The sequence below is a fragment of the Melanostigma gelatinosum genome, assembly GCF_949748355.1.
Source record: "Melanostigma gelatinosum genome assembly, chromosome: 22".
Classification (NCBI taxonomy): Eukaryota; Metazoa; Chordata; class Actinopteri; order Perciformes; family Zoarcidae; genus Melanostigma; species Melanostigma gelatinosum.
In genome coordinates this window covers 16,646,143-16,657,809 of record NC_136655.1, presented here as the reverse complement: position 1 = coordinate 16,657,809, position 11,667 = coordinate 16,646,143, and the positions used below count along the sequence as shown (strand labels likewise).

The window sequence follows — 11,667 nt, the reverse complement described above, 5'->3', positions numbered from 1 at the left end:
GGACACTCCAGCCGATCACCTCCTGCAGCCTGACACACCAGACTCAGGGCCCACTAATGAGTCTCCTGTCACTACATAAGCTCTGGTCCTGCAGTCTGGGGTTGTTAGGTCGTACCGTCTTTCACCCGCTGAAACCCCGTGGCATCCTCTGCCCTCCTTGTGTTCTACGGATTACACACCGCCGCTCTGCCCTCCTTGTGTTTGTGGATTACACTCCGCCGCTCTGCCCTCCTTGTGGTCTACGGATTACACTCCGCCGCTCTACCCGCCATGTGTTAAACGGACTACACTCGCCGTCAAGCTGCCAGCCTCCGGTGTCGAGCCACGGGCCTCACACCGTCGATCTGCCGCTCGGGTGTCGGACCACGGGCTCCACACCTGCACGCACAGTCTAAATAAAACCTGTTAATATTCACTTCTGTCTCCTGTGGTCTTGCGTTTGGGTCCTACCTGTGAACTCCCGTGACACATGTGGGGGTGGACGACGCCATCATCTACCTGCTGCAACGAGCTCAGTCGCACCTGGATGGAACCTGTGGCTCTGTGAGAATCACTTTCTTTGATTTCTCCAGTGCATTCAACACCATCCAGCCAGTGCTGCTGAGTGAGAAGCTGCGGGAAGTGGGGGTTAACGCATCCACGTCTCCTGGATCACTGACTACCTCACGGGCAGACCACAGTTTGTCCGACTGGGCCGTGTGCTGTCTGATGGGCTGGTCAGTGATACTGGAGCCCCACAGGGAACTGTTCTGTCTCCCTTCCTGTTCACCTTCTACACCACTGACTTCCAGTACAACTCTGTGTCATGCCATCTGCAGAAGTTCTCTGATGACTCTGCAGTGGTCGGGTGTATAAGGGACGGACAGACGGGAGGAGGAGTACAGGCTAGTAGTGGAGGACTTTGTGGAGTGGGCCGGTAGAAATCACTCCACTGGCCAAGTCAAACACAAGACTATAACACTGCTACACTGTTGTTGCTGCTGTTGATGATCTTGTGCACTACTGTTTAGTTAATTTTTTCTGAGTTAGTTAATTGAATACGATTCTATTTAGTGTATATACTGTGCATTTGTATTACTTTATCTTCTTAAATGTAATAGGTCCTGCTCTGTTATTTTATTATATTGTATATGGTGTGCATTTTCCACACTTAATATTTCTATTTTATTGTGTAACCCTGTTTGCTGCTGCCACAGACAAATTTCCCCTTGGGGATGAATAAAGTATATTTCTATTTCTAGCATAGCCAGATGTTGTCTGACAGGAGATCAAGAATACTAGTGGTACTTATTTCTTCAAATTTCCCCATGAATCCAAAAAACATTTGTAGTCGAAAAGACGATTTCATTGATTTCATTTGAATCGCCGAAGACGTGAGCTTGCCAGCTGCCAGAGAGATGGTGGAATGTATGATTGGGGAGAAAGAAGCAAAAAAGTTGGACATGATCCCGGTGTCCAACAACACTGTGTCGCTGCATCGATGCTTTGTCCGAAGACATCCTGGCTACATTAGTCGCTCATTAATTGTAAATTAAATGTGATAATCTGCCTCTGAGCCTGTGCGTGTGTCCTCGCATCCGTATTGCTCTTTAAAAGTGACGCCTTGTGTCACTGAAAGTTATTGAAACTTTGTTGCAGTGTTTCAGGGCGTTTTCACACCTTCAGTTCGTTTGCTTTGTTGCAGTTGCTCCTTTGTTCGGTTTGTGTTCACACTGCAACATTTAACAGCGGACTAAATCTTGTAAACAAATGCCACGCGCGAGCAAACTGTTCTCTCATTGGTCCGATTCATATGCGGCTATAAAGGCTTAAAAGGCTCTGTTGCTTCTTTTTTTTTTATTATTAAGGGGGGGGGGGGGTGCGCGAACCCGGTCGGGATGTAGAACGGGGGGCGCGGCCTAAAAAGTTTGGGAACCGCTGCTCTAGACCGACAGAATTAGCTGTTGAGCGCTGGCAGTAGCAGTGCCATGCTTGCTGGAAATACTTAGATTTTTTCTGAGAAGATTACTCTACTAACAAAAACTATCCCATCTGATTCTGAAAGGCTTGAAAACTTTCAGCAAACCATCCTCAACTGCACAGTGTGGCATCGGCATGACAGGTTATCAAGGCTGATATTCCACGCTTAACAGGTTGGTTTTAGAGGAGGCACAAACCTCAGAAACAGGCTACTGTAAACCAAAACAGTCAGTGATGGAAAACAGATGGAGTGATGAGATTATGTGCATGAACTGACCATTTGACATGCTGGGCCTTCATCTTCAGTGTTCTTATGCGTGATCTGTAAATGAAGGTGGCAGACGAAGGTCTGTGGATTATTGAAGTATTCATTGCACAGCACAGTGTAGTTTTGAGTTTGAATTGTGTTGTGTCAGGTACCTTTGTCCATTTCAAGTCTGTGTTTGAGATGTGCCACAGAAAAAGTCTGCAGATGAAATGAAAACTAACCTCTGTAAATCTGTCATCTTTGAGCGTTCCCCATCTTCACTGCATCGCCGTTCTTCACACAACAATTCTATCAGACTCTCTCGGCATGTTTCCCCATGGCCTCTTTCTACCAATAAATTTCTGCTCCCATAATCATCGCTCATCACTTTTAGTGTCAACACGAAGCAATTTACTATTGAGCTGTGGATATACAATTCTATTTTCTATGAGCTTATTGTTGGGCCTCAAGGGAAGGCTCACCATTGACCATTGACATCTCTAGTTATGGCTGAACATTTGAAGCCAGGCTATGGATACCACATTACTTTTTGTACTGGGCAAAATCTGAAAAGATTGGATGTGATTCATCTCCCTCTGACAATATAAATGTCTGTGGGTTTTAGTGAGCATTGGTTGTTCTATGGTGCAAGTTTAATTTGACCAGAGAGTAAAATGAAGGGAGTCTCTTTCATCTGGTAGTTTGTGGACTACAGTGTCTGAGATGGTTGCTAGAGGAAGATTTATAGAGACTTTTTCTGGTTGAATCTTCCGCCAGGATCCCACTTTTACTTGACTCGAACAGTCGCTGACTTGTACCGGTCGCATAAACGTGCACGTGCTTGCATGGCATAATTAACCCTAGTGTTCACGCCCTTTGGCTGTCTTTGTGTTCCTATAAAGTTATATAAATGTAGGTATCAGCAGATCTCCTCACACAACCTCCAAAACAAGCATCCACTTTGTTATCTGCTTCTACTTCTTAAAAAAACAGCTAAAGGTGTATACGCCAACAACTGGTCTGGAGGAGAATGCACAATTTCATCTTTCCGATTCGTTTTAATGGTGCATGTCATCTGATAACAATTCACAAGTGTTACTTTGTGTAACCCTTGTGATTCCGGCTGAATGAAATGAGTGGACGGGCTTATTACATGTTTTAACAAACATTTCCTTCAGTCTGAGCTCCTGCAACCTCCTTTCTGCTACATCCGTAATGCCTTTTCTCCCTCAATCAGTGGCATGACACCTCTCTTAACTACAGTAATAAATGTCTTCAGTTTAGTATTTGCAATGTAAATCACAGTATCCAGTGAAGAGCCAATATCGCACAGGGGTCAAAGGCTACGGAGCCGCTGAAATGACTCATAGTCGGCCTATCAAAGCAGTGGTTGTCGTACTCGAGAGACTAGTTTAATCTGCTTTAGCCTCATTTAACCTTGTCTCACTCTGCGCTCTTCACATGGCCCGGGCCACAATAAAAAAACTGGAGATTCAGTCAGCGCTGGGTTCATTAGGAGTGCTGGAAATCTGCATTCTACTGGGTGGCACTATGATAATTGTCATTCTGGTTTGTGTATGTGCCAGCCTCCACAGTGTCAGCTAGAGGTATTATGTTTCATCCATGGGCAGTCTCTGGTGGAGATTAAAAATTGACTGAGGTCAATGGGGTAATGAGAAAAATGTGGTTGTAGCGGAAAGAGGATTTGGACTAATATCATATAATGAGACTGCTATTCTCTCTGCCCTGCATCGCACTGGAAATTGACAAATTAGTTGAGGTCATTAAAGTCAGATTAAGATGTGACTGCCTGATTAAACTGGCAGGTGAAAAGAGATTGAACTGCTTGGTGCTTGCAGTTCTTGAATTTGAATTTGATATGGCGATTTAATGAGCTAGAAAATGTGGCTCCATGGCGACTCTGCCATTTGATTGGTCATGTCTATCCTCTATCTATATAATTTGTCAGAGGTCAGACAACCAGTGGTTATTTTTTCATCAAGGCAATGCTTTGCTTGATATTGATTACATCCTGTAGATCTGCATCTGCTGGTATAGGCCATGATGTATGGAAAACTCAGTCTTGCTGTCTTTTTCGATTGGGATGTAGTAAATTGTTGTGAAATAAATACAGATTTGTATTATTGTTCTTTGCTTGCTAGCTACATAACTTTGGTTTGTTTTTACTAATTGCACCAAATATGGTGCCGCAACTAGAGCTGGGTCCATCCAGTGTATGAGCTTAAACTGGTTTGATTTCATGCAAAGCATGAAAACTAAATACAAGCTAATAAAATAAAAACTAATACAATACAAGTTGGATTTAGTGCCGTCGGCACAGTTTGCTGATGTAGGCTACTACTGAATTTACCAGAATGTGTCATAATGTTGTAATAATAATAACTTAAGTTCAGCTGCTTTGCATGAAATCAATTATTTTGGCGCAGGTGGTTCAGATGTATTCAGATGAAGCCATGTGCTCAGCTGTCCATGCAGGATGTGGAATGGAAGCATCTTCTTTAACATAGTTTTTCCTTCTCTCCCCTCTCCTCTAGTGCCATGAATCAGCCTGGACAACAGCTGCTACCCACATAGAGGTCACTTTACCTCTCTTTCCATTCGCTTCAGACCAAAGCATGCTGGGAATGTGTCGTGGCCGCAGGAAGTTCCTGGCGGCCTCTCTCGCCCTGCTCTTCATCCCAGCACTCACCTGGCTTTACCTGTCAGTCGGGAGCTTTCAGGGTAAGCAGATCTCTAACATACTGGTGGTGCTTTGTAATGAAACAGGCTATAGACATTTTCAGCCTTCCACTTACTCAATTATTTGCCTTTTGAAAACTGCGTTTGTTTTTCATTTGTCACTTAAAGAGTAACTAAATCCCCAAACTACTTTTTTTTTCAGCTGAAAAACAATGTTTATGTGTATTTAGTAGTGTTGTTGATGGATTCAGGTCTTAATCTTGACATTGTCGTGCAACGTATTTGAATTCAACATATTGGCTGTTCTGAAGCCAGGTGACTTAACGTTATATGGAAGCAGCTTTGGTCACCAAGATAGACACATAGCTAGCGCTAATGCTAGTTGCTAACATACACAGAGCCCAGCCATACATGTAAATTCACAGAATTGTATACGAGTTTATACTGTATTTTGTCACCAGAACAGAATTTTTACAGCACTCTTACCTAACCATAATTATAACAATAGTCAGCTTATGTTAATCGCAAGCATGCTAATTGAAAGGGTAGCGGTCATCATGAACAGTAGGTTGAAAACAGTCAAATCTGGCTGAATGTTAAAGTAATGTCGACCAAGCCCAGCAGTTCATGTGGTGCTTTTTATGATCTGCAACTGTAGCATAAAATGACGGTGGAATTAGAAAGCTAGCTAGCTAAGCAGCCAGCCCTTAAATAAGACAACTGAACAACTTAATGCTTCATCCACACACGTCTCTTTGTTATCACAAGATATTCAGTCACCAACACTGATTCACCAGATGTTGTAATGTGCTGTTAGTCTCATTTACAGTCCACAGAAAAAAGAGAAAAGGCTTGTGCTGTGATTGTAATGCTTAACTAATGCTTATGGAAAATAGCCCAACAATAGATGTGACTGGGCGTGTCTTAGCTCCCCCCACCTGTCCATGTTGAGACTTTTTTCAGCCAAAACGCTGGGGTTTCTTTACTCTTGAACTGTGTTGGTGATAACCGACCAGGCTATCCTTGTGCCGTTGGTCAAAACGCGGCCATTCATTAGGTACTCATTGCACCACAGTGTGCATGTTTTGTGTCTTTTAGTATCCATCCAACACAAATCAGATCATGTTTTACAAACACGGTGTGCCTGGTGTGTGAACTTCGATAGAAATTGGAGCCCGGTGGGGTGAAGGTATATAACGCCACAGTGAGTGACAGCTGCGTTAGAGACTACTTGGCTCTGATTGGTTGTTTTCATTAGGAGAACTAAAAGGAGGCAGAGTAATCAGATGTTTTTCATAGATTATCTCTTTTATGTACTACTACCAGGATATAGTGACAGCAAATATGAAATTCCTGTCGGTGGGGAGTAGTTTCTGGGACTGTGATAAGTTGTGAAAGGACCTGGCTGCAGGGAGCATCAGCTGTAGGTGAGGCCTGAATGAGTCATGATGCAAGACTCTATGAAGGTAGTGTGATGCAGGAGGACTCTATGAAGGTAGTGTGATGCAGGAGGACTCTATGAAGGTAGTGTGATGCAGGACTCTATGAAGGTAGTGTGATGCAGGACTCTATGAAGGTAGTGCGATGCAGGAGGACTCTATGAAGGTAGTGTGATGCAGGACTCTATGAAGGTAGTGCGATGCAGGAGGACTCTATGAAGGTAGTGCGATGCAGGAGGACTCTATGAAGGTAGTGCGATGCAGGAGGACTCTATGAAGGTAGTGTGATGCAGGAGGACTCTATGAAGGTAGTGTGATGCAGGACTCTATGAAGGTAGTGTGATGCAGGACTCTATGAAGGTAGTGTGATGCAGGACTCTATGAAGGTAGTGTGATGCAGGACTCTATGAAGGTAGTGTGATGCAGGAGGACTCTATGAAGGTAGTGTGATGCAGGAGGACTCTATGAAGGTAGTGTGATGCAGGAGGACTCTATGAAGGTAGTGTGATGCAGGAGGACTCTATGAAGGTAGTGTGATGCAGGACTCTATGAAGGTAGTGTGATGCAGGACTCTATGAAGGTAGTGTGATGCAGGACTCTATGAAGGTAGTGTGATGCAGGACTCTATGAAGGTAGTGTGATGCAGGAGGACTCTATGAAGGTAGTGTGATGCAGGAGGACTCTATGAAGGTAGTGTGATGCAGGAGGACTCTATGAAGGTAGTGTGATGCAGGAGGACTCTATGAAGGTAGTGTGATGCAGGAGGACTCTATGAAGGTAGTGTGATGCAGGAGGACTCTATGAAGGTAGTGTGATGCAGGAGGACTATGAAGGTAGTCCGATGCAGGAGGACTATGAAGGTAGTGTGATGCAGGAGGACTCTATGAAGGTAGTGTGATGCAGGATGACTCTATGAAGGTAGTGTGATGCAGGATGACTCTGAAGGTAGTGTGATGCAGGATGACTCTATGAAGGTAGTGTGATGCAGGACTCTATGAAGGTAGTGTGATGCAGGATGACTCTATGAAGGTAGTGTGATGCAGGATGACTCTATGAAGGTAGTGTGATGCAGGATGACTCTATGAAGGTAGTGTGATGCAGGAGGACTCTATGAAGGTAGTGTGATGCAGGATGACTCTATGAAGGTAGTGTGATGCAGGATGACTCTATGAAGGTAGTGTGATGCAGGATGACTCTATGAAGGTAGTGTGATGCAGGATGACTCTATGAAGGTAGTGTGATGCAGGATGACTCTATGAAGGTAGTGTGATGCAGGAGGACTCTATGAAGGTAGTGTGATGCAGGACTCTATGAAGGTAGTGTGATGCAGGAGGACTCTATGAAGGTAGTGTGATGCAGGAGGACTCTATGAAGGTAGTGTGATGCAGGAGGACTCTATGAAGGTAGTGTGATGCAGGAGGACTCTATGAAGGTAGTGTGATGCAGGAGGACTCTATGAAGGTAGTGTGATGCAGGAGGACTCTATGAAGGTAGTGTGATGCAGGAGGACTCTATGAAGGTAGTGTGATGCAGGAGGACTCTATGAAGGTAGTGTGATGCAGGAGGACTCTATGAAGGTAGTGTGATGCAGGAGGACTATGAAGGTAGTCCGATGCAGGAGGACTATGAAGGTAGTGTGATGCAGGAGGACTCTATGAAGGTAGTGTGATGCAGGATGACTCTATGAAGGTAGTGTGATGCAGGAGGACTCTATGAAGGTAGTGTGATGCAGGAGGACTCTATGAAGGTAGTGTGATGCAGGATGACTCTATGAAGGTAGTGTGATGCAGGAGGACTCTATGAAGGTAGTGTGATGCAGGAGGACTCTATGAAGGTAGTGTGATGCAGGAGGACGATGAAGGTAGTATGATGCAGGAGGACTATGAAGGTAGTGTGATGCAGGACACTGAAGGTAGTGTGATGCAGGAGGACGATGAAGGTAGTGTGATGCAGGAGGACTATGAAGGTAGTGTGATGCAGGACACTGAAGGTAGTGTGATGCAGGAGGACGATGAAGGTAGTGTGATGCAGGAGGACTATGAAGGTAGTGTGATGCAGGACACTGAAGGTAGTGTGATGCAGGAGGACTATGAAGGTAGTGTGATGCAGGACTCTGAAGGTAGTGTGATGCAGGAGGACGATGAAGGTAGTGTGATGCAGGAGGACGATGAAGGTAGTGTGATGCAGGAGGACACTATGAAGCAGGAGGTCTCTATGAAGGTAGTGTGATGCAGGAGGACTATGAAGGTAGTGTGATGCAGGAGGACACTATGAAGGTAGTGTGATGCAGGAGGACTCTATGAAGGTAGTGTGATGCAGGAGGACTCTATGAAGGTAGTGTGATGCAGGAGGACTCTATGAAGGTAGTGTGATGCAGGAGGACTATGAAGGTAGTGTGATGCAGGAGGACTCTATGAAGGTAGTGTGATGCAGGAGGACACTATGAAGGTAGTGTGATGCAGGAGGACTCTATGAAGGTAGTGTGATGCAGGAGGACTCTATGAAGGTAGTGTGATGCAGGAGGACTCTATGAAGGTAGTGTGATGCAGGATGACTCTATGAAGGTAGTGTGATGCAGGAGGACTATGAAGGTAGTGTGATGCAGGAGGACTCTATGAAGGTAGTGTGATGCAGGAGGACTCTATGAAGGTAGTGTGATGCAGGATGACTCTATGAAGGTAGTGTGATGCAGGACTCTATGAAGGTAGTGTGATGCAGGAGGACTCTATGAAGGTAGTGTGATGCAGGAGGACTCTATGAAGGTAGTGTGATGCAGGAGGACTCTATGAAGGTAGTGTGATGCAGGAGGACTCTATGAAGGTAGTGTGATGCAGGAGTACACTATGAAGGTAGTGTGATGCAGGAGGATTCTATGAAGGTAGTGCGATGCAGGAGGACTCTATGAAGGTAGTGTGATGCAGGAGTACACTATGAAGGTAGTGTGATGCAGGAGGACTCTTTGAAGGTGGTGCGATGCAGGAGGACTCCATGAAGGTAGTGTGATGCAGGAGGACTCTATGAAGGTAGTGCGATGCAGGAGGACTCCATGAAGGTAGTGTGATGCAGGAGGACTCTATGAAGGTAGTGTGATGCAGGAGGACTCTATGAAGGTAGTGTGATGCAGGAGGACTATGAAGGTAGTGTGATGCAGGAGGACTCTATGAAGGTAGTGTGATGCAGGAGGACTCTATGAAGGTAGTGTGATGCAGGAGGACTCTATGAAGGTAGTGTGATGCAGGAGGACTCTATGAAGGTAGTGCGATGCAGGACTCTATGAAGGTAGTGCGATGCAGGAGGACTCTATGAAGGTAGTGTGATGCAGGACTCTATGAAGGTAGTGCGATGCAGGAGGACTCTATGAAGGTAGTGCGATGCAGGAGGACTCTATGAAGGTAGTGCGATGCAGGAGGACTCTATGAAGGTAGTGCGATGCAGGAGGACTCTATGAAGGTAGTGTGATGCAGGACTCTATGAAGGTAGTGTGATGCAGGACTCTATGAAGGTAGTGTGATGCAGGACTCTATGAAGGTAGTGTGATGCAGGACTCTATGAAGGTAGTGTGATGCAGGACTCTATGAAGGTAGTGTGATGCAGGAGGACTCTATGAAGGTAGTGTGATGCAGGAGGACTCTATGAAGGTAGTGTGATGCAGGAGGACTCTATGAAGGTAGTGTGATGCAGGAGGACTCTATGAAGGTAGTGTGATGCAGGACTCTATGAAGGTAGTGTGATGCAGGACTCTATGAAGGTAGTGTGATGCAGGACTCTATGAAGGTAGTGTGATGCAGGACTCTATGAAGGTAGTGTGATGCAGGAGGACTCTATGAAGGTAGTGTGATGCAGGAGGACTCTATGAAGGTAGTGTGATGCAGGAGGACTCTATGAAGGTAGTGTGATGCAGGAGGACTCTATGAAGGTAGTGTGATGCAGGAGGACTCTATGAAGGTAGTGTGATGCAGGAGGACTCTATGAAGGTAGTGTGATGCAGGAGGACTCTATGAAGGTAGTGTGATGCAGGAGGACTATGAAGGTAGTCCGATGCAGGAGGACTATGAAGGTAGTGTGATGCAGGAGGACTCTATGAAGGTAGTGTGATGCAGGATGACTCTATGAAGGTAGTGTGATGCAGGATGACTCTGAAGGTAGTGTGATGCAGGATGACTCTATGAAGGTAGTGTGATGCAGGACTCTATGAAGGTAGTGTGATGCAGGATGACTCTATGAAGGTAGTGTGATGCAGGATGACTCTATGAAGGTAGTGTGATGCAGGAGGACTCTATGAAGGTAGTGTGATGCAGGATGACTCTATGAAGGTAGTGTGATGCAGGATGACTCTATGAAGGTAGTGTGATGCAGGATGACTCTATGAAGGTAGTGTGATGCAGGATGACTCTATGAAGGTAGTGTGATGCAGGATGACTCTATGAAGGTAGTGTGATGCAGGAGGACTCTATGAAGGTAGTGTGATGCAGGACTCTATGAAGGTAGTGTGATGCAGGACTCTATGAAGGTAGTGTGATGCAGGAGGACTCTATGAAGGTAGTGTGATGCAGGAGGACTCTATGAAGGTAGTGTGATGCAGGAGGACTCTATGAACGTAGTGTGATGCAGGAGGACTCTATGAAGGTAGTGTGATGCAGGAGGACTCTATGAAGGTAGTGTGATGCAGGAGGACTCTATGAAGGTAGTGTGATGCAGGAGGACTCTATGAAGGTAGTGTGATGCAGGAGGACTCTATGAAGGTAGTGTGATGCAGGAGGACTCTATGAAGGTAGTGTGATGCAGGAGGACTATGAAGGTAGTCCGATGCAGGAGGACTATGAAGGTAGTGTGATGCAGGAGGACTCTATGAAGGTAGTGTGATGCAGGATGACTCTATGAAGGTAGTGTGATGCAGGAGGACTCTATGAAGGTAGTGTGATGCAGGAGGACTCTATGAAGGTAGTGTGATGCAGGATGACTCTATGAAGGTAGTGTGATGCAGGAGGACTCTATGAAGGTAGTGTGATGCAGGAGGACTCTATGAAGGTAGTGTGATGCAGGAGGACGATGAAGGTAGTGTGATGCAGGAGGACTATGAAGGTAGTGTGATGCAGGACACTGAAGGTAGTGTGATGCAGGAGGACGATGAAGGTAGTGTGATGCAGGAGGACTATGAAGGTAGTGTGATGCAGGACACTGAAGGTAGTGTGATGCAGGAGGACGATGAAGGTAGTGTGATGCAGGAGGACTATGAAGGTAGTGTGATGCAGGACACTGAAGGTAGTGTGATGCAGGAGGACTATGAAGGTAGTGTGATGCAGGACTCTGAAGGTAGTGTGA

General features: G+C 45.5%; 1 long non-coding RNA gene across 1 annotated transcript in view; it reads left to right on the top strand.

The window, feature by feature from the left end:
* Positions 1–11,667, top strand: part of LOC306795622 — a 50,111-nt gene that overhangs the window by 24,646 nt on the left and 13,798 nt on the right. The window contains exon 2 of the long non-coding RNA XR_013773001.1: positions 4,762–4,948. This is a non-coding gene — a long non-coding RNA (uncharacterized lncRNA). The remainder of the gene's footprint in view (positions 1–4,761; positions 4,949–11,667) is intronic.